The 24,794-nt window shown below is 35.4% G+C and overlaps 1 protein-coding gene and 1 pseudogene across 2 annotated transcripts in view; one reads left to right on the plus strand and one right to left on the minus strand.

The window, feature by feature from the left end:
• Lsamp (limbic system associated membrane protein) overlaps positions 1–24,794 on the plus strand; it is a 2,132,018-nt gene that overhangs the window by 1,071,375 nt on the left and 1,035,849 nt on the right. The window lies entirely within an intron of this gene.
• LOC116085914 lies at positions 13,504–14,175 on the minus strand (annotated as a pseudogene).

Genomic DNA, 24,794 nt, shown 5'->3' on the forward strand with positions numbered 1-24,794 from the left:
GTGTCAATTACTATAAGTTGAGTCATTCTACTGTAACTAATAACTTCTCTGATGTGAACTTCTTGTAGTTATGAAGTTCTATTACATCTTGCTGCACATGTGTAACATGATTATCTGTGGTTTTTATTCCATGCAACCTTTATTTCAGCTTTCCAGTGCATGGGATAATTTTTGTCCAGGGCATTGCCATCCGCTGGGAAAACCAAACAATATGACCATGTCTTACTTCAACAAATTTAAGGCCATTATAAGGAATCTTATAAAATATGATAAACAACAAGGTGATGTGCTCTTATAGTAAGTAAAGTTAGTTACTCTAACTGTAGGAATGACCACTAAAATCTTACATATTCTCCAGGTTCCTAACAAAGGATACTCAAACTCTGGTTCTCTATATTTCCAAATTGCACAAAATGCAGTGAGGTACCATAATTCAGAAATTATAGTTTTTAAATTAATAGCAAGGTAGATTTTATCTTATTTTTAAAATAATCCATATAAAACTATTACTTTGAAGATAGATTGTGACTATTAGAGGAGAATTACACACAATGATCCCATTTTTTTGCCTTTCACTTTTCAAGCTACCAAACGATAAGAAAAAGCAAATCAAGGTCATTCTCTAAAATATGGCTTTCTTTGATATTATATAAAAACATGATGTAAATACACGCACTGAAAGTTGATTTCTGTTATACAGAGAAAACACACATCCAACCAATTTATTCAGATCAATAGACTATGTGAAAAACTTAAATAAATAGCTGATGAAAATGAAATACTTAGTAATAAGCAGGCTAAACAAATGATAGTAAAAATCTCATGTGATCTCATGGGAAATATAATGTTATAGTAAGAAAGCAGACACCAGAATTAAACTAATAAATGTGAAATGCAGACTGCATCAATGCAAGAACACTGAAGTGAATGCACTATTTTGCCTTCCCAATAAACCTGCTTATTTATTATATATTTCAGGCATAGTAGTAAGTGCTGAGAATTTCTAAGAAGCCAAAGTTATTTCAAATTCCTTTGCAAGAATGAAATAAACAATGCAACTAAATTTCTAGGGATCGTTGAGGAATAGTTTATTTTAGGCCTCATAGAAACAAAAGTGTCCCCAATACTGAAAGTATTTGGATACTTTCAGTAAAACTATAGGAACACTGACTAATTTGGACCTTGGCAAGAAAATGTTACATTCCACTGACAGATATGGTCACTTTCTTTTTCTTTTATCCTTTTTAAAACTTTCTATTGGTTCTTTGTGATTATTCCATCATGCACCCTAATCCCACTCATCTCTTCTCCTTCACCCTTTAACCCTCCTCTCAACAGAGAAAACAACCTTGCTGCAGTGTATCACATTGTGTCCCACAGCATAACTATTGCCCGCACTTCTTGGCTTCCAAATGTTCATTGTGATAACTCATTAGTCTGTTATAAAACCTCTGGTTTAGACTACTCTATAGATACTAGAACCTTCTCAAATATCATGCTGTCGCTCTGTGTCACGGAGATCTTGAAAGTTTAGATCTGTAGGTCTGGCCCCTTCATATACTCCATCAGTTCATCCATCAGATAGATGTTGGAGTGGGCCAATTCAAAGCTCTGGATTTCAGCTTGAGAGATATCTCATCTGGTCGGCCTGCTGACTCACTCTCATGCCCTCTGGGCATGAAAACCCAGCTACCAGGGCCCCTGCTACCCGGTTAGGTGCAGGGCCTACTCTCCCAAATGTTTCAGCTGGTCAGGTGCATGGCCAGTTCTCCCACCCTCATGACCACAGGTCCGGTCTTATAATACTTTATATCTCTAAACATTTTCAGTCATGGAGTTATTTTTATTTTATCACATTGTTATTTTAATATACAAGAAGGATCAGTACTTAGGATGAAACTTCCTATTGCAAATTAAAGAAAAGTAGTTTCAAATGTGGAAGTTCATAGAAAATAGTTTACATAAAATATGACAAATCTCAGACTTGAGAGAGGGCTCAGTGATTAAGACTGTTGGTTTTATAAAGGTCACAGGTTCAGTTCTCAGCCCTTGGCTGATGTATGACAACCATTCTTAACTCTAGTTACAGGGCATCTCTTGCCTTCTTATGACCTCTGTGGGCAACAGATACACATATGACAAAATACATAAATTACAGTGACACATTCATATACATATTCATATAAAATAAGTAAAGCTAAAACATTTTTTAATGAGTCATAAAACTCAGAGCTGAAATAGTAGAGAAAAAACAGGAAATTAATGCAACCATGAGACAGAATTTGAGTGATTTTCTTTTTTACTTTTGTATAACAAGGACATTCACCCTCCCTTAAGGAATTAGTCATCAAAATCTCTGTGAGAGCTTGCTGTCAAAGGACTTTTATAAGTGTGAGTTGCATATAGAAAATAGTTTTAAGAGGAATTAAAGATACAAAATATAAGTAACAGCATCTAAAATATCTCATGTCTAAATTTGGCATGATCACCAACCAGACCAACTGTGTCTCTGTTAAATATAACTGACAGAATGACTTACACTGACTATCTTATCTATCTGCTGTCTTTGCTTTCATAATGAAATTGCTGCTTTGGGTTTAACCTTCCTAAATCTTTTGGAGTTGAAAGGGCTTATGGCAAAGGCTAATTAGAAAGGCCTCCATAGACCTCAAAGGGAAGTGTGACCTCATAGCCATCCCTCTGTGACTGAGCCTGAGGACCAAGAGCCTTAGAGATGCTCAAAATGTTTTGCCACTTGGGAAATTAAAATTTACAGTGACAAAATTGCCTGTGTTAAAAAAAAATGCAAAACAAAACCAAAAGAATGACTTCAATTAATGGGTCAGCCTAGGGAAATGGATTTTTATTTGTTAAGAAGCAAAGGGACTAAGGAAAGATCCATCAGTGTAGAGGACCAGGTAATTCTAATTAACAACTGTAAGCAGGAAGTTTGTCTCACTTAGTTTTAGATCCACAGGGAAGAAGCACATCCTTTCTGAGCATGCTGACTCTCTACCATGGAAAATGTCCCACTGTCCATAGAAACATTCAATTGTTCTTCTCTAACTATGATTTTCTAAATCAGCATTCAACTATGTAATTTTCTTAACTTAGAAATATTAAATTGTATAATAAATTCATTCTTGATCATATATATATATGTATATAAAATCACAAAAGACTTTAGACTTACAAGGAAAAAAGGGAAAAATATGCTGTTTCACATTGTGAGGAACACCAGAGAAAAATTCTCATTTAATCATTAATTTCATCAACCTCATTTATATCATATGCTAACTTTGTGGCCTATTGCTACTATTTTTTGAAATGACAATTTCGTTTTTCTTTCCTTTTATTATTGAGAAATTTATGCATAGATTCAATGAAATATCATATTTACCTTCAATTTTCCACCCAAATTTACATATGTCCCTAAAACACTCCCTTTCCAACTTCAAGTGTTTTTATTTCCTTATCAAACTACTAGGTCCAGTTAGTGATACCCTTATGTGAATGAATATGGGACCATCCATGGAAGCATAGTAAACCTATCTATGGCTGCATCTCAAACAGTGATTCTCCTTCCCAAGCAATTATCCACCATATTATGCAGGACCCCCATCTGTAATGGGCTTTTGGCTACCTTGATCATGTCTAGACCTTATGCAGGTAACCACAGCTTGTGTAAGCATAACTAAAGTAGTCTTATCATATTTCCCCACCTAAGAGTTTTTGATGGCACTCCTCCCTATCCTCCAGCTTTTATATTCCCCCTGTCTCCTCTCTCACAATGCTATCTGAGCCTTGGTAGTATTAATGAAGATGATCTGTCTAAGGCTATGTTATGAGTCTCTTACTATCAGTATGTTGAACAGTTGTATATTTCTCCACTATTGTTAATTTTGATACTATTATTTGTTATGGTTTTATGGTCATGTTTATATTCTTTCTGAGTTCTTTTAGATGTGTCTTAAAAGTTAATCTCCTGAACAAGAGGACAACCCTGTACTCATGTACATGGTGCTTAGAGATTTATATCTATTTCTGTATTTATAGCTGAATCTAAATTTATCTATCTACAGTGTGTGTGGTATGCATGCATGCATTTATATGGCATTGATATGTGTGATGTATGTATTTTGTATGACATGTGTGGATGGGTGCCTGCAGAAGCCAGAAAATGATGTCAATCTTCCAGAGCTGAACTTAGAAGAGGTTGTAAGATGCTGGATATCCTCATAAACCATAATTTGGATCCTCTCGAAGAGCACGGAGTACTTTTGTCCATTGAGCTACCTATCTGGACACCTAACAATAAGTATGTAATTTGGTTTTTGTATAATGACCAATGTACAAAACTAACAGAAATGATTGTCGGTGTGCATATGTGTGTGCATTTTTTTCTGCAACATGGCCAACAGTGGAAGTTATGAAAAATTATAATTCATTAAATGTAATACAGTGTTTCAAGATCACTTAAATTTCTATTTCTTTGACAATTAGACAGTTAGAGTGGAGCTAATTAAAGCCAGTGGAATCATTAAACTTTGATTCTCTGAGTTATTCAGGTGAATATGAAATTGAGTTTTAGAAACTCTAGAAGTGAAACTTATTATGCAATTATATATTACTAAATAAAATTATTTATAAGTTTGAACTGCCTCAGTTCCTTCTAAAAAATGGGAAAAGAACCTTGGGAATAGAATAATCTAATTTAAAAAGAGCTTCAAGTGAATTCATTAGAACAAGCCATGGAATCCAAGTTGTGGTTGAAGTACTTCAAATTTCATTCACCTTTGATTGAAATTTTGATTTATTAATAGCATTTCACTGATTCTTTTCTCAGTATGCATGGTATAATTTATCATTATCTTCTTTCCAGGAAGAAATAAAAAAATTCTGTTCACAAAATCATTTGTTTGCTACTTTTGCTATAAGAATATTTAATTTAGCTATTTATAAAAATGAGAAAAAATAATTCTTGGGAGGATGATGTTGTTATAAGAACATTAAGAAAGACATGAAGAAGATTGGCCACTTATTTTGTAGTAATGATATGATTTTAAGGGTACTGTTTCACAACCATTTGGGCCAAGAATTAAATTCTTTCTCAGGTAAGTGGGTTCACTGTTTCAGAGGAACCCTTCTGGAGCATCACCATTAGCTATTCATATCTATCTTCATTTCACCTACTAAGTACTGTTTAAAAAGTGAAGTAATAGTCAGAGATGACTTATATTTGCATATAAGCTATCCATATTTGCATAACAGGTGTTTCTACTCAATATTAGTTTTCAAAAAATAAGATCCCAGGTACAATCTCTACTGTATCTATGACCCAATATGTCTTGTTTTAAATATATATATTGTAAGAACAGACTCTTACATCTCTGAAGTCTATCTTCACACATAAAACTAAATATCACTGTTTCATAGATTTCTGAATTTCTAAGTTTCAGAATTTCTGAGCCTATATTTTATTGTTTCTAAATAATCTGATACTTTATTTAATCCAGATTGATATAATAATGGTGGGATGCTATCATAGGAAAGGTTGGTAGAAATTCAAATGTGTAGGAGTTGAGATTGTTTGACTGGGGTCCGTAAAAATGCCTTTAATTTTAGCCAAGAAAAGTTAAAAACACAGGGATTTAGGAATGACAACATATATATGAAATGTGTCAACTCAGTAGAGATGAACTATTTCCATACATGCTTCCTTCACCTTACCCTTTCCCATTCCATCCCTTCTTACTTGTTGCTTCTTCAACCACCTGTTCACTTTCCCCTTAACAACTAGATGTATCAGAAGATATTTAACATTTTTAGTTTGTATAGGTCTCATGGAAGAACAGCATATTTCTCTAAACAAAATCAAGTTAAAATAAAGAGCTTCATGTTGATGGTGCAAACTTTGATAATTCCTATGGAGAGAATGCCACCTTCAAGGAGCAGGTCTCTTATAACTTTCAATTCTGTTTAAACTACATGGTAAAACTCAAAGATCTAGTAAACAAGGATTTATACATTTCAAAAATTATTTTAATTCTAATACAATTATATGTTAAGACTTGAATTATCTAAATAAATACTTAAATTGAGAACTAATGCTTGGTCTCTATTATGTATTTAGATATATGTCCAGGTTGTCAATCCCCCATAGGTGTGTCTTCAATCATCTCCATCTGTAAAGTTATATCTAATATATAATACTAACCTATTTATAATAGAAAAAATTTGTAATATAATTTATGTGCAATAAATAAAATAGATTTAACATGTTTTATAATATAATGAATATACATAGTTTTGATAGAATTTTGATAAAATTTAGTCTATCTAGAGTTAAAGGTTGTATTTTTTAAGAAACAGAAAATCTTCCAGATGAGGAATGTCACCAATTTTGACATTTCCTAAAATCTCACTGTGTCCATAGCAGAGATGTCTTCAGATTTAGTGTAGAAATACTTTCCCCAAACAGAGTTAGCTATAAAATATTGAAATGGGCTCCTATCATCTCAATAGAAACATAAATACAGATTCACTCCCTCTCCCTCTCTCTCTCTCTCTGTCTCTCTCTGTCTCTCTCTGTTTCTCTCTCTTCCCCCCTCCCTCCTACCAGTATTCTACAAAAAGAGTGTCTTTGAAATATAAGCTGTCCTTTCAGTTTCGCCTGGTCTCTCCCTGAAGGAAAAGTCCTGTGCACATTCCATAAAGGCTTAAAAAACTGTTGAAGATTGAGCCTGATAAGCAAATTTTTGTATAGTTCTACTTGCACTCTCATTTTTCTTTTTCACTTTTCATTTTAAATAATGAAAGAGATGTGGCTGCAAAGGTCAAATGCTTTAGGTTTTGTCAGGCAGTTTGGGATTTCTCTAGCAAAGAATATATCCCAATTCCCTGGAATGTCAAATTGTATCCAAATTGGTCACTAGAATCAGGACAGATGGGGTCCCCTGGGAAGGTTGGCCCACTTCCCTTCTTAGCATGCACAATTAAAACTTGAAAATGTAGATCTAAAGAAAATTTTTTTTATAATAGAATAAAAAAGGAACTCTTCATTTTTAAACTGGAGAACAGTTTAAGTCGTAGATTTGGAAGACTTTTCTCAAAGCAATAATGAGCAAAAAATCATAGAGTATGTCATTTTTTTTGTTTTTTTGTTTTTTGTTTAAGAGATGTATTTTGTCTATACATTTCCAGGCAGAAAGATGCAGAATATGATTTTGAAGTAACTCATGAAGCCATTTTTTGTCTGATTGTGGACAGTGTCTAGAATTTTCCCTGACACAAACAAATTTGTCCTGTAGGTTTTTGAGCAAGTGAGTCATTGCTATGTTAGGAGACTTGCATTTTGCTGTAGAAATCCTGAACAATTTTGTCCAGAGTGTTAAAGAGTTTTGAACAGCACCCTTCTCTTAGATTCTAAGAGAAAGAGTCATGAACAGGAGAAAGATTAACAAGGAATGTAAATAGTGTACCAGATTAGCTTAGAAATACAGTGTATGTTTTATTTTTAATAATGAAGGAGTGAGAGAAACCTTATTAGATGACAATAATGATCTCTCACAGAAGAAGTCTTCTGAGCTGAGCCTTGTAACAAAGAGCCATGCCACCTGGCCAGAGTTTTGACTGGGACTTGAGGTTGAGATCCACGAACATGTTGGTCTGTGTTTATCACTATAGTATGATATGGTTTATGGGCTACAGGTGGAGCTTGCTTTGGGAACTAAACAAGAATATTGTTAGAGGGTGTTTCAGGACCAGCAATATATTAATTGTGACTGAAACATAAAGAAAACAGAGAATAAGTATTAATACCTGGATTAAAGCATCAAAAATTTATTAATAATATTTTTCACCACCATTGTTAAGGGTTTCACTCTAAAAGAAGGAAAATGCAATGTGTTTTCTGAAATACTGAGCTTACTCCAGTCCATTTCCTCATCTCATGGGTTCTTGGGAGAGTACTCATAGTAATCAAGGACAGAGTTCCACTAGCATGTACACAGTTGGACATACTCTGGATTGTGAATGGGAAGACTGAAGACTTAGCTTTTGTACTTTTTGTTCATAGTAAAAGAAGAATTTTACCAACAGAGATGTATCACACTGATGAAATGGACCATGAATACATTAGTGTATTCCTGCAGAAAAACACATAAATATCTCCTTAAACACACTTGATTGTTTAAAAATACTATAAGAGGTTTAAAGATCTCAAAGAATACAGAAATATATTAAAATATGTTGAAGACAAAAATAAATACAATTCACTACATTAGAAAGAAAGATAAAGTTAAAAATGTTAAGTATAGAATGTTAAGTAAAGTAATAATAAGACAAAGAATCCTAGGAAGCAGGTGTTTAGGCTTATTATTTAAAAAAAATAACAAATAATCAAGAATAGAAAGAAAACAGTGGGGGAATAAACCATTATTGACACAACAGCAGCTTCAACAATGACCATACTTTTACACTTGCTATTTCACTTAAACCTACTCAGTCAAATTTTTTGAAGCATTACCAGTTTTTGAAGGTGACAAATCTTGGGTGTCACTTCATTCCAACCATAAATAAGCTCTCATGATCCATTAACAGACAGAGCACATTTTAAAAATACTCTCATAAAGATGTAATCACATCTAACAAAACTAAGGTTTCTCTTCATTGATCAGTACAAATTAATTGTCTGAGTGAGTTGTACTGGAATTTTATGAACTTACATGAGTTACTTTGATGTAAGTTCATAAAAGTTATGAACAACTTTAAAAGTTGTTCTCTTCTCCATTCCTCCAGTCCCCTTCTTTCTGATTAGGTCTCCTCCACTGTCACATCCTTTAAAAAGAATCCTGATTCTACTTAAAATAGAAAACATTCACATTTGTCTTTCTGAATCTGAGTTTGCGTGTCTTAACAAAGGTTTTTCGGTTCCATTCACTTTCAACATAGTAGCCTATTTCAGTTCCACTGTATGGTCAATGTGACTCTACCATGCAAAACCAACTTTATGCATTCATCTTTGGCACGCACCTAGGCTGATCTAAAAACTTGGCTGTAACAAAGAATGTCATGATAAATACACACATGAAAAATCTGTGCTATATGCTCTTTTGATTACTTCAGATATATACCCAGAAGTGATACAGCTAAATTATATAATTGCTCTTTGAAGACCCTCCGTACTGACTTTAATTATGAGTTGACTAACCGTACTTCCACTGCCAATGACTTCCTTTATTTTAGAATAGTCACCAGTGTTTATTTTGTTTCTGGTATAGCCACTCTGACTGTGGTATAAAGAACTCTTCAATATAGTTTTGATTTAAATATCATTGATGTTGAATGGTATTGGACATTTTTCTATCTGTCTACTGGCCATGTGTACTTATTTTGAAAAGCCTAAGCACTACTCTATTAGGAAAATTTGTTATTTTGAATTAAGATTCTGTGATCCTGGTTAGCAGGAGCTGAATAATTGGCTGTGTTTAACAAGAACAACCAAAATTACTAAAGTGGAAATATTGCTTTGCTGGGATACTTGATGCTGGTCAGCTGGAGCTTAAAAATTAGCCGGGATTTAGGAGAGACTGGTATTATTAAGGTGAAGTCCACTTGAAAGGCTTTCCTCAGAATTAACACACACAAACCTGTGTTCTACATGCAGCCAAGGTTGTACCTCCAGCTGGCAGCTGAACTTGATAGTCTAAGAGTCATCCAGGTGGTACTGGTTGGGAAAGCATGAAGGGTCATGGAGAGCAACTAAGGCTTGGCTATGTGAGAGGCCAGGGAAGGCCACTGGTGAATATACAACCTCAGCAGCAGTTGATGACCCAGGATTGAAGGGGTTTTGTAGAAAAGATGAGGATTGTCACCATGAAAGGAGGTTAGGAGAGGCTATTGGTGAAAATGCAGTTAGTTATTTCAGAAGCCCGAGCATTTTGGAGATGCAAGTACCATGTGACGACCACCAAGAAAAAGCGCCATCACTGGAGTGGAACTGGCCATTGCCTAGAAGACAGGCAATGTTTGCTGTGGAGAGGATGGAGCTGGAGAAGTTATCCACACCACTTGGAGGAGCCTAGATCATGAGTGCAACCCAGATATTGGACATTGAGTTATTTACATTGTTGGAGGCCAATTTTGCTTTGTTCAGGTTGTGACCATGCCCTAGTTCTTCCCTCTTGAAATAAGAAGACTCCTAATTTATTTTTTAGTTTATAGGAGTTCACAATTGGCAGACTTTAAATTTATTTTTAAAAATAGATTTTGATTTGTTCCCCTTTTTAAGAAGGAACGAAGTATCCACACTTTGGTCTTCCTTCTTCTTGAGTTTCTTGTGGTTTATGGTTTGTACTTTGTGTATTCCGATCTTCTGGGCTAATATACACTTATCAGAGAGTACATACCATATGTGTTCTTTTGTGATTGGGTTATCTCACTCAGAATAATATTCTCTAGGTCCATCCATTTCCCCAAGAATTTCGTAAATTCATTGTTTTTTATAGCTGAGTAGTACTCCATTGTGTAGATGTACCACATTTTCTGTGGCCATTCCTCTGTTGAGGGACATCTGGTTGTTTCCAGTTTCTGGCTATTATAAATAAGGCTGCTATGGACATGGTGGAGCATGTGTTCTTATTACATGTTGGAGCATGTTCTGGGAATATCCCCAGGAGTGGTATAGCAGGGTCCTCTGGTAGTACTATGTCCAATTTCTAGAGGAACCACCAAACAGATTTCCAGAGTGGTTGTACCAGCTTGCAATTCCATCAGCAGTGAAGGAAGAACAAAATATCCATGGAAGGAGTTGTAGAAACTAACTATGGAGCAGAGACTAAAGGAAGGACAATTCAGAGGCTGCTTCAACTGGGAATCCTTCCCATATTCAAACAGCAAATCTAGACACTATTATGGGATGCCAACAAGTGCTGAATGACAGGAGCCTGCCATAGCTGTCTACTGAGAGGCTCTGACAGTACCCGACTAATACAAAAATAGAGGCTCACAGCCATACATTGGATTGAGTACAGGATCCCCAATGAAGGAGCTAGAAAAAGGACCCAAGGAGCTGAAGGGTTTGCAGTCCCTTAGGACAAAAAACAATATGAACTAACTAGTACCCTCAGAGCTCCCAGAGACTAAAACACTAACCAAAGAGTACACATGGGGGGACTCAAGGCTCCCGCATCATGTGTATAGCAGAGGGTGGCCAATGGGAGGAGAAGACCTTGGCCCTGTGAAGGTTCTATGCCCCAGTGTAGGGGAATGCCAGGGCCAGTAAGCAATAGGGGGTGGGATGGTGAGCAGAGCAAGGGGGGAGAGAACAGGGGATTGTTTTAGTTTTATTTTATTTTATTTTATTTTTTTATTTTATTTTTTGGAGGGGAACCTGGAAAAGGAGATGTTGTAAATAAAGAAAACATCTAATTAAAAAAAAGAAAATCAATATATTACATAAAAGCAAAAAAAGTAGATTTTGATGTTTCACAGAGAATTGAATTTTTAAAGAGACTAGATATTTAAAGGAAACTGAGCTTATAATGTGTTTGAATTTATAAGGGCTGTGGAGCTTTTAAAAGTATTTATGCTTTTAATGTGAGATCTTGGGGAAGGATGAGAATGCAAAAAGTTGTGGCTTTTTGGTGATGTGTTTATGTGTCAAGATGACAAGGGGGCAATTGTTCTGGCTAGTTTTATATCAACGTGGCACAAGGTAAAGACATCTGAGAGAACGAAACCTCAACTAAGAAAGTGCCTCCAAAAAAAGGAAGGCTATAGGCAAGTTTTATATATATATTTTATATATATATGTATATATATATATATATGAATGTATGTGTGTGTGTGTGTGTGTGTGTGTGTGCCAACACAAAGTACATGGTGGCATCTCAGGGTCGGGGTCCTGGGTTCTATAAGGTAGCAGGCTGAGCAAGCTGTGAGGAACAAGCCAATGAGCAGCACCCCTCTGTGGCTTCTGTATCAGCTACTGTCACCAGGTCCTGTGTCTGTTTGAGTTCCTGTCATGACTTTCTATGATGATGAACAGTAATGTGAAAGTATAAGTTGAATATACCCTTTCTCTCCACTGCTAAAAACAAAACAAAACAAAACACACAAACTAAAACACCACCACCACCATCACCACTACCACCAGCACCACCAACAACAATAAAACACAAAAAATACAGGTAGTATATAAATTACTTAATTATTTTAAGCATACTTTTTCAGTACTTGGATAGCTCAAAATGGTCCAAAATGTAAAATTTTAATTTGGTTGTGATCTCTCTTAAATCTCTATTTTAAATATAAGACTTCTGTACAATTGAATATTGTTTGTTTCATAACTGGGCCATTTGTTTGGGGAAATCTATCCTAATTCTCTCTATTATGAAATTGTCTGATTGTGTTTTATCATTTATTTCCTTCTAGTTTTATGTTCTCATCCTCCTTTCCTTTCCTTTCCTTTCCTGTCCTGCCTGTCCTGTCCTGTCCTTCCCTTCCCTTCCCTTCCCTCCCCTCCCCTCTCCTCCCCTCCCCTCTCCTCCTCTTCTTTATTCTGTCCTCTTTCCTTTTCCTCTTTGTGTCTTTCCTTTCTCATACTAGGAATAAAACCCAGGGCTGTTTGCATGCTTGGCAAGTGCTTTGGCCCTAATGGCACTCCCAGCTCCCAGCTCTTTGCTTAGTGCTGTTTGAGTGGCTCTTGTATTGAAGTATATCCTAGTTAAAGCTGGAGTAGGCTTGGAGTTAACTTTTCCCTTAAATATATTTACAAGCAAGACATGCTACCTTTTCATTCCATAAAAAAAGCCAGACGCAAATACCCAGTCATCACACTTCAAGTTATACAAATTGATCAATGGGATAGCTGCAGTTTAGGCTGCCTATCTCTACTATAAATTTTCTCATTAGTATTCTACTTATTAGTCCTCTTAGCTACTGATGAGCCTTGCCTAGAACCATTATTTCATTAGAGCACTCAAAGTAGTAATTTTGAGTTCAATTATTCTATTTTTTACCTATAATTCTTTCATATAGAAGAAATTTTTCTCATCAAATATTTGAGTACCCTGAAATACACTTAACTATTTGAACTATCGTTTATGAAATTAAAAAAAAATGTAGTTTGGTGGTTCTATAAAGACATAATGGAATTCAATCTTTCTGACAACCTATATGTCATATATATTAACATACTACATCTGTGTAAGTACTACATACTCCATGGAGCCTGTATAGTGAACTCAGAGTCTGAGTTTAAGAAATGATTTTCCTGTAGGACCTTATTCCTACCTCTTACCTTCCAACAATTATTTTTGCTTGATGCAAGGAAAATTCACAATTCTGTTGTGTGCAGTTTAACAAATGTTAAATCATATACATGGCTGTAACCTTCACTTTGAACTCCACTCACAACTTTATCATTACCACTGTGATTTCTGATGCTAATCACCCCTACCTATCTCTTAAGAGTTGAGCCTTTTGAAATTTCATTTTTTCTTTTTTTTTTTTTTTACTCAAAGTGATTTTATTGCTTGTGTACACAACAGCATTTATGCCACTAGAGCAGAGGCTGTGGATGACTCATATTTCCAATTGGGTGGGACCACCTGCTTAGTCTTAGAGTATCGAGCCAACTGGCAAATCCTGCTCTCTATCAGATTCACGCAGAATTTAGCATCCTTGTCCTTTATGTTCCTCTCAAGGTGCTTTTGGACAGCAACTGCTTTCTTAATCAAACGGTAGAGATTGTCAGGGAGATCAGCGACAAGGCCTTTGGACTTAAAGATTCTCAAGATTTTATTTCCAGTCACAAAACGGACCTGTGCCACACTATATGAGTCCCTCAGGATCACACCTATCTGGGAGTCAGGCCTTTCTTGGCCAATTTTTTTTTTTTTTTTTTTTTAAGATTTGTTTATTTATTATATGTAAGTACACTGTATCTGTCTTCAGATGCACCAGAAGAGGGCATCAGATCTCATTTCGGGTGGTTGTGAGCCACCATGTGGTTGCTGGGATTTGAACTCATGACCTTCAGAAGAGCAGTTAATGCTCTTCCCCACTAATCTGTTCCTTCATGTCGTCTGATGTCAACTTCAGCCACGTGAGGATGCTACGGCGGTAGGGCAGCGCCAACTGGGACAGGCCCTTCCTGGGAGCATGCATGCAATCAATGATGGCCGAGGGCCAGCAGCAAAGACCGCCTTTTGAAATATCTGATGTAAATTTCCATAGATCAGGTTTTCTGGGTCTGGGGTTCATTTCAATTGAATTTTACAAGGTGGGATTTTGGGAGGGGAGATGGCAGATACTGGCCTAGGGCACTGTGTTTGACGGTAATGTTTTTATTTGTTGTTCTCACTCATTCTTGTCAGTGATGAACATTGTTCCATTATTTGAACACACTACTTATTCGTTATTCAAATAATGATCTCTTGACTTTTATCTAATATTAGCATATAATTAGTAAGGTACCTATGAATCTTTTCATAAATCAATTTTATAGATATATATTTTTAAACTTTTTAGTAATATCCTGAAGATAGAAACTTCTAAACTTACAACAAATTAATTAACTTTATTAAAGTATAAAATATTCAGAGTGTCATGTTTTTGAAATACATAGTACTTTTATTAATCTTTTCAATACTATGCATTTATACAAATATATTTTGATCTTATTCACCTCCATTTCTCACTATAACTCCTCCTAGATTCATCTCCCCTATATCTGTACCTCTTCCAAATTCATGTTTTATTCTTTATATCTCACTAATACAATTTATGCTCCCCATAGACTTATGGGTGTAGAGTCATCTACTGGAACAATGTGTCTCAACCAGGGGTCACATCCTTAAGTAAAGTTGATTTTCACTTTTACAGAAACCATCAACTTAGTGGCACCACATTTAAGGGCAGTATTTTGGTTGGTTGGTTGGTTTGGTATTGGTTTATTTGATTTTTACTTATTCACTTTACATCCCACTCACCACTCCCATCCTTGTGACCCACTCCCACAATCCTCCATCCCCCATTCTCCTCTGAGTGGTTAGGAGCACCCCTAGTAATCCCCCCAGCCCTGGTATATCATTCTCTGGGATGTTAGACATATCCTCTCCCACTGAGGTCAGATAAGGCAGCCCAGCTAGAAAGAACATATCCCATGTACAGGCAACAGCTTTTGGGATAGTCCCTGCTCCATCTAATTGGACCCATATGAAGTCCAAGCCACACATCTGTTAAATATGCAGAGAGGTCTATGCCCAGCCCGTGTATTCTCTTTGGTTAGTGGTTCAGTCTCTGAGAGCACCAAGGGTACAGGTTAGTTGACTTTCTGTCTTCCTGTGGAGTTCCTATCCCTTTCTGGGCTGCAATCCCTTCCTCTATTCTTCCACAAGAGTCCCCAAACTCCATCCTCTGGCTGTGACTGTCTGAGCTGCTGGATGGAGCCTCTCAGAGAACAGCCATGTCAGACTCCTGTCTCTGTAAGTACAGCAGAGTGTCGTAGTGTCATGGATTGGTACTTGCCCATGGGATGGGTCTCAAGTTGGGCCTGTTATTGGTTGGTCATTCCCTCAGTCTCTGCTCCATCTCCCAGACTAGGGTTTTTGAGTCCCTCCTTATACCATGCTGAAATGTTGACTGGCTTATTCAGGAAAGTTCTGCTGATTTGAACTCATAGAGCAGGAGTCCTGTCATCCTCAGAAGGTCCTGATTTTTATGTCCATCCTTTCCTGATTTCTGATTCTCAAAACCTTTATTCTCTATATTTTATGACTAACTCCTGATGAGCACTGGGAAAAGATGATCTATATGCATGTCACATTCGGAGATGCGCACTATACCGATACTCATGCTCTGACCACTTGTGAGTTTGTGAGCTAATGATCATATACTGTGCAGAGGAGCTTTCTGATGAGGAGGTGAGAGCTGTGCTGACCTATGGGTAAAGAGACACTTAGAGGGCATAAATGTCACATCTTTTTGAAATTTAATCTAAAATGATTTGTGATGTCCTATGTGTTCTGTACTCACATCTTTTTCTTTCCTCTGTTTCCCCATTTCAACTCCTCTTATGGTGTCCATCTTCCTCTCAAATCCATGGCATTTACATCTTTAAGAATCATAGCTATATAGGTCATGCTGTTGTCAGTTTGATCAGATAAACTACACTTGAAATCCTAACCAAATTAAACAATTTTACTACACTCTAAAAGTATTTTGTGATGATATGTAACCCACTCATGTATCAACAGCCTAGTCCCAGACACTGCTAAACTATTTATGACCTTATATTAGTTCTTCAGAATTATCAATAAGTGAAATTGCTAATATCATATTTTCCTGGCTTTGTCCTCAACATAACATTATTTTGAATAGTGTATGTTGTTGACACCAATAGCTCAACTTTCTTACTGAAAAGTCTTCTCTTACTTATGCACATATCTACTTGCTTCTCAGTTCACCTATTTCAATACCTGATGTAATCCCATGTCTCATTGGAGTCATCTGGTCAACATGTGAGATGAAGGAATGCCTCTTCATCTGTACACTAGGAAAAAACAACTTCTACTTCCCCAAATTCTGTTTGCAATTTATTCTATGCCTTAAAATCAATTTGATATATCACACTTTTCAACATGAAAACCAAACCTATAAGACACTTGAGAAAAATACGGAATAATAAAATTTTAACCTCATTGAAGCTAAATACTTTTTGATTAAATACCCAAATTCATAACTATGAATAATAATGAAAATCTTATAAAATGTATGTCATTAACATTAAAATTATATACATAACAAAATTCACCATTAGTTTAAGAAAATAAGGGATACAGAGCTGGCCCAGTAATTGGTAGCTCTTGTTGTTAGCACTTGTTGTTCTTCCAGAGTATCCATGCCCATATAATAACCTACAACCATCAGTTTCAAGGGTTCTGAGCCCCTCTTCAGGCCTTTGTGTCCACCAGACATGTCCACAATGCATAGATATATTTGTACTCTATACATTTAGACATTATAAAATAAAAATAAACAAATCTTAAAAGAAACAGAAAGTAATCTACCTACAGCTTATATATCTGTAAAAACAAACTGTTTGAAGAATATAAATAGGGTGTCTTAGCTAGGGTTTCTATTCCTACACAAGCATCATGATCAAAAAGCAAGTTGGAGGAAAGGGTTTACTCAGCTTCCACTTCCACATTGCTTTTCATCACTAAAGGAAGTCAAGACAGGAACTCAAGGAGTTCAGGAAGCAGGAGCTGATGCAGACGACATGGAGGGATGATACTTATGAGCTTGCTTCTCCAGGCTTACTCAGCTTGCTTTCTTATAGAACCCAGGACTACCAGTCCAGGGATGGCACCACTCACAATGGGCCCTCCCACGCGTGAACACTAATTGAGAATATGCCTTACAGCTGGATCTCATGGAGGCATTTCCTCAAGGGAGGCTCCTCTCTGGGATAACTCCAACTTGTGTCAAGTTGACATACAAAACCAGCCACTACATAAAGCTTCTAAAATTAATAATAAAAATAAAGAATTAATTGAAATTAGGAAAGTTATGGAACAGTTTACTATGGAAGATATATGAAGGAGTAGCAAGAGTGAGAAGCTCCTTTACCTCATCAATTATCTTCGAAATGAGATCGGAAACCAAACTTTGAATCTAAATCCAAACTTCAAGGAGGCATTGTCAAATAGAATGTCTAAGATTTAAGAAAACAACACAACATTAGATGTTGAAGGATGGAAAATAACTAAAATCTTCATAACCCTGGAGTATTGAAAAATGCAGCAGCCATTTCAGAAAATTGCTTGCATCTTGTAAAGTAAAATATGAAGTCACTAGAAAACTAGTGTAAATCTTTTCTCTGTCTCTTCCATTTATCCAATAACCCAGATACTCTTACAAATGCTTTTGGTGCTCTCTTTATTTATATGAACTGATTCCTTAGTCTCTGTCCTTACACGGTCTTAAGGCTGCTAATCACAGCAGTGGGGATGCATTGATAACTGCTTTGAGACTCTTGTCAAAAAGATGTTCATTTGATGCTTCCTCAATGACCTGGGACTGAAAATTTCAACACTTGAAACAGTTTGATTCCATGAATATGTCAAGCCTCAGCTCAGGAAGGCTCTGGTTCTTCATGTATTTCTATTGTCCTGAATGTCAAGATTGAACAGGTGACTCGCTCTGGCAAAGAAAGACATGATAAAAGCTAGAAGGTATATGTAAGTGGAATACCAGAAAACATGAAAGACACTGAAGGAGGACAATGAGGAGGGAGAGAAAGATTCTGACAGGTACAAACTCACACATTCTAATAGACACAAAGGCACAGAACAAAAGAAAAATGAGACAGATTTGTTACCTAGTACTGTCGATATTTCGATTATGATTCAGAAATGAGCACATGGCCTTTTCCTGAAGAATTGCCCTGTTTGTAACTGTACCACTTGGCTCTTTTTCTTCACCAGTTCCATCCCATCCCTTAAAGCTCCATTTTGTTGATTTCTGATTATTTCTGCAATTTAGCAATGCCATTTTAAATTCAAATAACATTCTCCAGAGTGCTGTCCTTTGTGAACTTTCCTGAGTTTCATTTGCAAGTTTGGGAATAAACTCTCTATTACCATTTCACGGTTGGAAATATTGAGCATGCCGTCTGAAATGCATAATAAAATTCCCTCAACAATTTCCAGGCTTCACAAATGTAAAGAATAATCAAAGACACTGAATCCTCTTGATTTTAGACTTAGATTTTCATAAGACATTTACTTCTATACATAGTTATTTGCACATTGGCAGAAGGAATTCTAACAACCAACTAAGATGGAGAAGGGAGTGCAATTTAGTATCAAGAAAGGGTTATGGAGGCATATTCCTTTGGTAATTAGAAAATAATGAACAATGTATGTGCAAGTCAAATTTATTCAGAGATGTTTGTTAAAAATCAGCTCAAAATTCTAAAATCAAGATTACACTTTATTGCAATATGTAAACATTTTCATGAAGTACAACATGTTTGAAAGATGGGGAATATTTTAATTTCTATCTGATATTTAAAATAGTTTCTTAATGAAGGAGCATGTGTTCAGTACACTCAGACTAATGCCTTTATTTGTTAGATTTACAATGGTTTTAAACAAAGTACGATCATCTCAATAAAATTTTATAGTGGCAGACATGACATACTTTTTCCTGTTTTACTTCATATGCTATGGAAACTCAATATTCCCAATAATATCCCTCCATTTAGCACCACTCAAACTTCTTTTCATGGTAATCTTGTTGCCATGAGTGTGTGGTAACTCCTTGGTTTAGAAACAAGGCCATGTAGTCACTATTTCCACTGACTATACAGATTATTCAAATCAATGCCATTGAACAACTTTGCAAAACAAAAATGCAGATGCTATAAAGATTTCTTAAATATTTTTTCTGTCCATTAAGCATGTTCCTTGATTCATTAGTTAATATTGTCCTGCTGATCAAAAACTACAATAAAGTATTAGTCCTCAAAATATAAAACAGTATTATAAAATAATACCAATAAAGGTGATAGATAGATAGATAGATAGATAGATAGATAGATAGATAGATAGATAGATAGATAGATAGATAGAGATATACAGATATGACACTCCTTAAGTTAGTAATGGTAGTTGTTACAGCTAACATTTATTCATTGTGATATGTCAGGCAATGTTCTAAGTGACATGCATATTTGTTTAATATTCAGAGTAAACCTAGTTTATAGGACAGCAGAGAGAGATAATTGCTTTCCCAGGCAGTATGCATAGAGTTAAAGCTGGACCTGGTTGGCTGCACCTGAAGTTCATGTACTTTACCATCACATACTCAGTCTTTTTGGTGGACTGTGGGTTCTAACTTTCAGAAGGCAATATCTTTTCTCTTAAAGAGAACACAAGTATGAGTTAAACAAAAACTGAACATATATTAGCCCCAAAGTGCCAGAATTACCCCTGAGTTTGTTAGGCAGATTATCTATCACTGAGTTACACCCCTTTACGTATACCAAAGCTTAAGTATAAATGATGAGCACTGGAGAAGTGACAGATTCAATGGAGAAGAAGTTATAGCCATCTCTTCATGAGGCACATAGTGAGAATGATGCATATGGGGATATGGGTAAAAATTCTAGTGCACTATTCCAGTAAGTATTATAACACATAAGTAATAGAAAATAAGGAAAAGTGAGTATTCTCTGATAAGAATTAAACTGCCCCTTTCACTATTACTTTTGTATATTTTAAATACCTCAAGAATCAATTAAAAATATAAATACAGTTATCACTGAGTAGTATAACACAGACTGAATATGTGTGTCCCTTTCAAACTGATATCTGAAATCTTATGGCCTCATTTGAAATTATTTGGAGTTGGGAGCCTAGAGAAGGATATTAGTCATGAATCAAGAGTTTGTATAACTGAGATTAATGGGAATAGTAAAGGAGGCTATACAATTCTCTTCCCTTCCCTGCTGTGAGGTTTTATCATAAGACAGAGAGCAGGGTCAACCTGAGCAGCCCCTTACCAGAGCCTGACCATGAGAGCAGCCAGACCTCAGATCTGCATATTTAGAACTGAGGAAAATGTATTTCTGTAATTTAATAGTCACTATGTTTGCCTGAAGGAGCTTAGGAAGAAGGATGTACTATAATCACATAGTTCTCCTTTTGTAGAATATCTACATGTTTCTAATTTTTCATCCTTTTGGGTAATAGTACAATCAATATCTTCACATATGGATATTAATATATATATATATATATATATATATATATATATATTTGTTAGATTCTTACAAATGTAGTTACTCATTAAAAAGTAGACAGAGTACTGAGATGTTTTGAAATATATACTGTATTGAGCCCTGATTTCTTTTTTTCCTGTTGTGGATAGCCCTGGTCTTGTATTTTGATGCTAATTCTCCTCTCCTGGTAAGCACTGCAGACTAGGAGTGAATCACTCCTATACAGGTATACAGGTGTCTTGTGAACTTTCTCCCCACTTTAACTTTTCAAATAAAGGCTAAGGTAGATAATTCGGCAGCAGAAGGGAAGGTAGAGCTGAAAAGTTTGGGGGAGAAGGGTAGAGAAGAGATGGGGTGGGGAGGAGGAGACTGGGGAAGATGACAACAGAGGAGGCCAAGGTGGAAGGAAGCTGAAGCTGAAGCACATGTCTTGGAGAAACTGCAAGTCATATGGGATCTAATAGATGAGAATAGTGTAGTGGTGGATCTGCCCAATCTAGGCTAGCAGCTTACATATCAATTATCGGAGTTGTGAATTCATTGATTGGGTAAATTGGGTTAAAAATTAACCACAACATTTCCCTCCTGAAAATAAACAATCTCAGGAATATAGCACTATCAGTTGGTTAGGCTGAGGAACACTAGGTTGGCTTTCAAATCTTACTTGTTATAAGAAAGTTATTTCCTACCAACTTTTCAAAGTCAGTTGCAATGACCAGTCTCCTCCTATTTTCTTTTCCAGGGAGATTACCTGTGGAAATCCAATACAAAACTTTAAACAAACATCTGAGAAACCTATTATTTCTGGCTAAGCACTGACATCATATTTTAGATTGTTTGATATAAGAATTACTTATATTTTTTCTCTGAGTATCCACTGAAAATTTGACCAAGAATTTCATGGCCTCTGGGTAAATATGAAAGTTAATTTGTGTCAACACTTCCCAAGATTCTTTCTGACCCTTTGACACCATGGACTTATGGAAAATACCATATTACATGATGTAAGCCTCTGTAATTGGATCAAATGGTGCTATTTCAGACATTTAAAATGAGATAATGACTCAATTGTGTACAGATACCATTTATTTGCATTTCATTATAGAATGATAGGTTATGAAATTTATAAATTAAGAAGTAACAACCTGAGCATTTATTTACATTTTCTTATTATTGTTTTATGTATATAGGTATTTTACTTGTATGTCTATGCACCTCATGCTTGCACAGATCAAAATAAGGCAATAGAGCCCATGGACCTGGAACACAGACTGTAGAGACACAATATATGTGTGTTGAGAACCAAACAAGATATTTAGAAGAGATATTAACACAGATTTTAATTTTGAAGGACACAGACAAGAACTTACTGTGAATAACTAATTTTTACTAAATGTTCCCTGAGAATTTGGCTAGATCTCAGCATCTCATGTGTGTGGCTATTTTACAAGACTTTTTTTTTTTTTAAATCCAAGAATTCTTCTTTAAGTATTCTGCAATATAACTGATTATATTGTGGAGTCAAGAATTAGTGCCATTTTTTTTTTTTTTACAAAAAATGAGTTTTCCATAACAGATTGACTATTTCCTAATGTCATCTCTTAGATGTTACAAAGCAGGAAGTTAATTCTGTCCCAAAGTCAACTAGTTTTTCTTTAAAGAAATTTAAATGCAGCACAAATATGAATATGAATCCAGAAAAAAGACAGAAATTAAATCATTACAAATAAAATTAATCTCTCAATGTTTATTATGTAATCTCAAACAGGACATCAGTTATTAAGAAAACAATCAGGCTGGAGAGGCTCAGTGGTTAAAGTTATGGACTGCCCTTCCAGAGGTTCTGCGTTCAATTCCCAGCAACCATATAGTGGCTCACAACCATCTTTAATAGGATCTGATGCCCTCTTCTGGTATGTCTGAAGACAGTGACAGTGTACTCATGTACATAAAATTAATAAGTAAATCTAAAAAAAAAGAAAAGAAAAAAGAAAGAAAGAAAGAGAGAAAAGAAAAGAATCAACAAGAAATATAGTAGATATGGACAAAGGAAACCCTGAGATACTGCTGATCATAGTGAGAGCAGAAGAAATAATATCCCCCATGGATGAGCTTCTCAATTGACTATCCAATACAAGTGGTCAGCTCTGACGTCACATAAACACAGGTGACAGTGAAAAGACTGAGCAGATAATATTTATATACTAAGGAATATATATGCTATGGGTGTGTGTTTGTACATGTCTGTGTAACAGCAATTAAAGAAAATGGGGACAAAGGACATGAATTTAAGAGAAAGAGAAGGAAGAGAGATTGAGAAAGAGAAAGAGAAGAAAAGAACAAGTGAGAGAAGATATTTGAGAGGTCTTGGAGGTAGAAAAGAAAGGGAAATATTTTAATATAAACATTTTTAAATTTAAAAATATCTGAACATAGTCTCCTATATGAGCATACTTTGGTTCTTACACACAGGACTTCAGGTTAACCCATCACAGATGTTATTGCATATCAATGTTCATTGTAGTACTATTCATCCTAGGCAAATATGGCACCACTGCTGGTGATCTATAACAGAGGATTAGATATGGAAAAAGTAGTACATATTCAAAAGGACATCGTTGCAGGTATAAAGGAAAGTGGAGTTAATTAGATGCAATTTGTGTTAGTCATATTAAGCAAATTAAACTAGATTCAGAAGTTAATTACTACATGTTTTCTTTTGTTTATGTTTCTTTAGTTAAATAAAATTATGCATGTATGTTTAACATGCAAGTTAGGTATGACATTATCTAGGTAACAAGGGAAATGTAGGAGGAAAGAGGCATGAGAAAAAGACAGTATTGAATAATGGGATAGAAAGAATGAATTCAATTCATGGTACATGTTAACCTTTTCTAAATACCTTTAAAGACTATAAAGAAGATCATTGCATCCATCATTTTTGCTATGTCCCCTGAATTGTGGTCTGTCTACCAATAGATACATTCTTAAAGAAAATGGACATTCCCTCTTCGGAGAGCTGTCAATTGTCAGTAGCTCTTCAGCTAAAGGTAGTACTTTGTCTGTATGCTCTTCTCCATACTGAGACAGGAAATAGAGGACACTTATGGGAGCAATTGCGGAAGGAGCCAAATAGGATGAAAACATATTGCATGAAACCCTCAGGGAGCTAATAACAATGTTAAAAAACAAAACAAAAGATTTACTATCAAGAGTACATTGGTTCCATATAAGATAAACCAATTTTAAAGGTATGGAAAAATTGTTTGGAGAACACTGGCAATGTGATATTACAAACTAAATTTCTTAGTTCTGTCAAATAGGTGGAGATGCTTCAGTTCATAATACCACAAAGTGTAGAGAATCATATTAAGGAGTGAATGTTTCTATTGCCTCCAATTTGTACCTTTAAAGCTATAAGAAAATACAGTTGTGTTTGTAGATGAGAACTTTAAGCAGGTAAAATTACATGAACATATAAGTTGGTATTATCCTATAAGGTTAATCAAATAAATACATTAGTAAACTTAGATATGCACAAGATTCCCCATCCTTCCATTCCATGTTGATTATGTAAATACATGGTTAGTTTTGCTATCTATGAATTCTTTTCAATTCAAACTTTCTCCTTGTGTTTATAATTTGTTTTGTGTTTGTTGGACTAATTTTGAATTGTCTTCTTTTACAAATAAAGGGTTTCTCAATTTATCAGGTAGTAAAATGTATGTCGCCTCTAAGGAAATAGAAGATTAATGATTTTTAGAAGACACATAAACACACACACACACACACACACACAAATACACACACATAACACTGGAATGTACAACTGTCCAGTTCCACAAACACACCTAAGAAAGCCATTAAAAAAATCATGACTTCAGAAATTTTACAGGCAAATGGCTAGAACTAGAAAATATCATCCTGAGTATGGTAACCGAGACTTAAAAGGACATGCATGGAAATGCTGGGACTTAAAAATGGAGCAGAGACTGAAAGA

This window comes from Mastomys coucha, unplaced genomic scaffold (assembly GCF_008632895.1).
Source record: "Mastomys coucha isolate ucsf_1 unplaced genomic scaffold, UCSF_Mcou_1 pScaffold12, whole genome shotgun sequence".
Classification (NCBI taxonomy): Eukaryota; Metazoa; Chordata; class Mammalia; order Rodentia; family Muridae; genus Mastomys; species Mastomys coucha.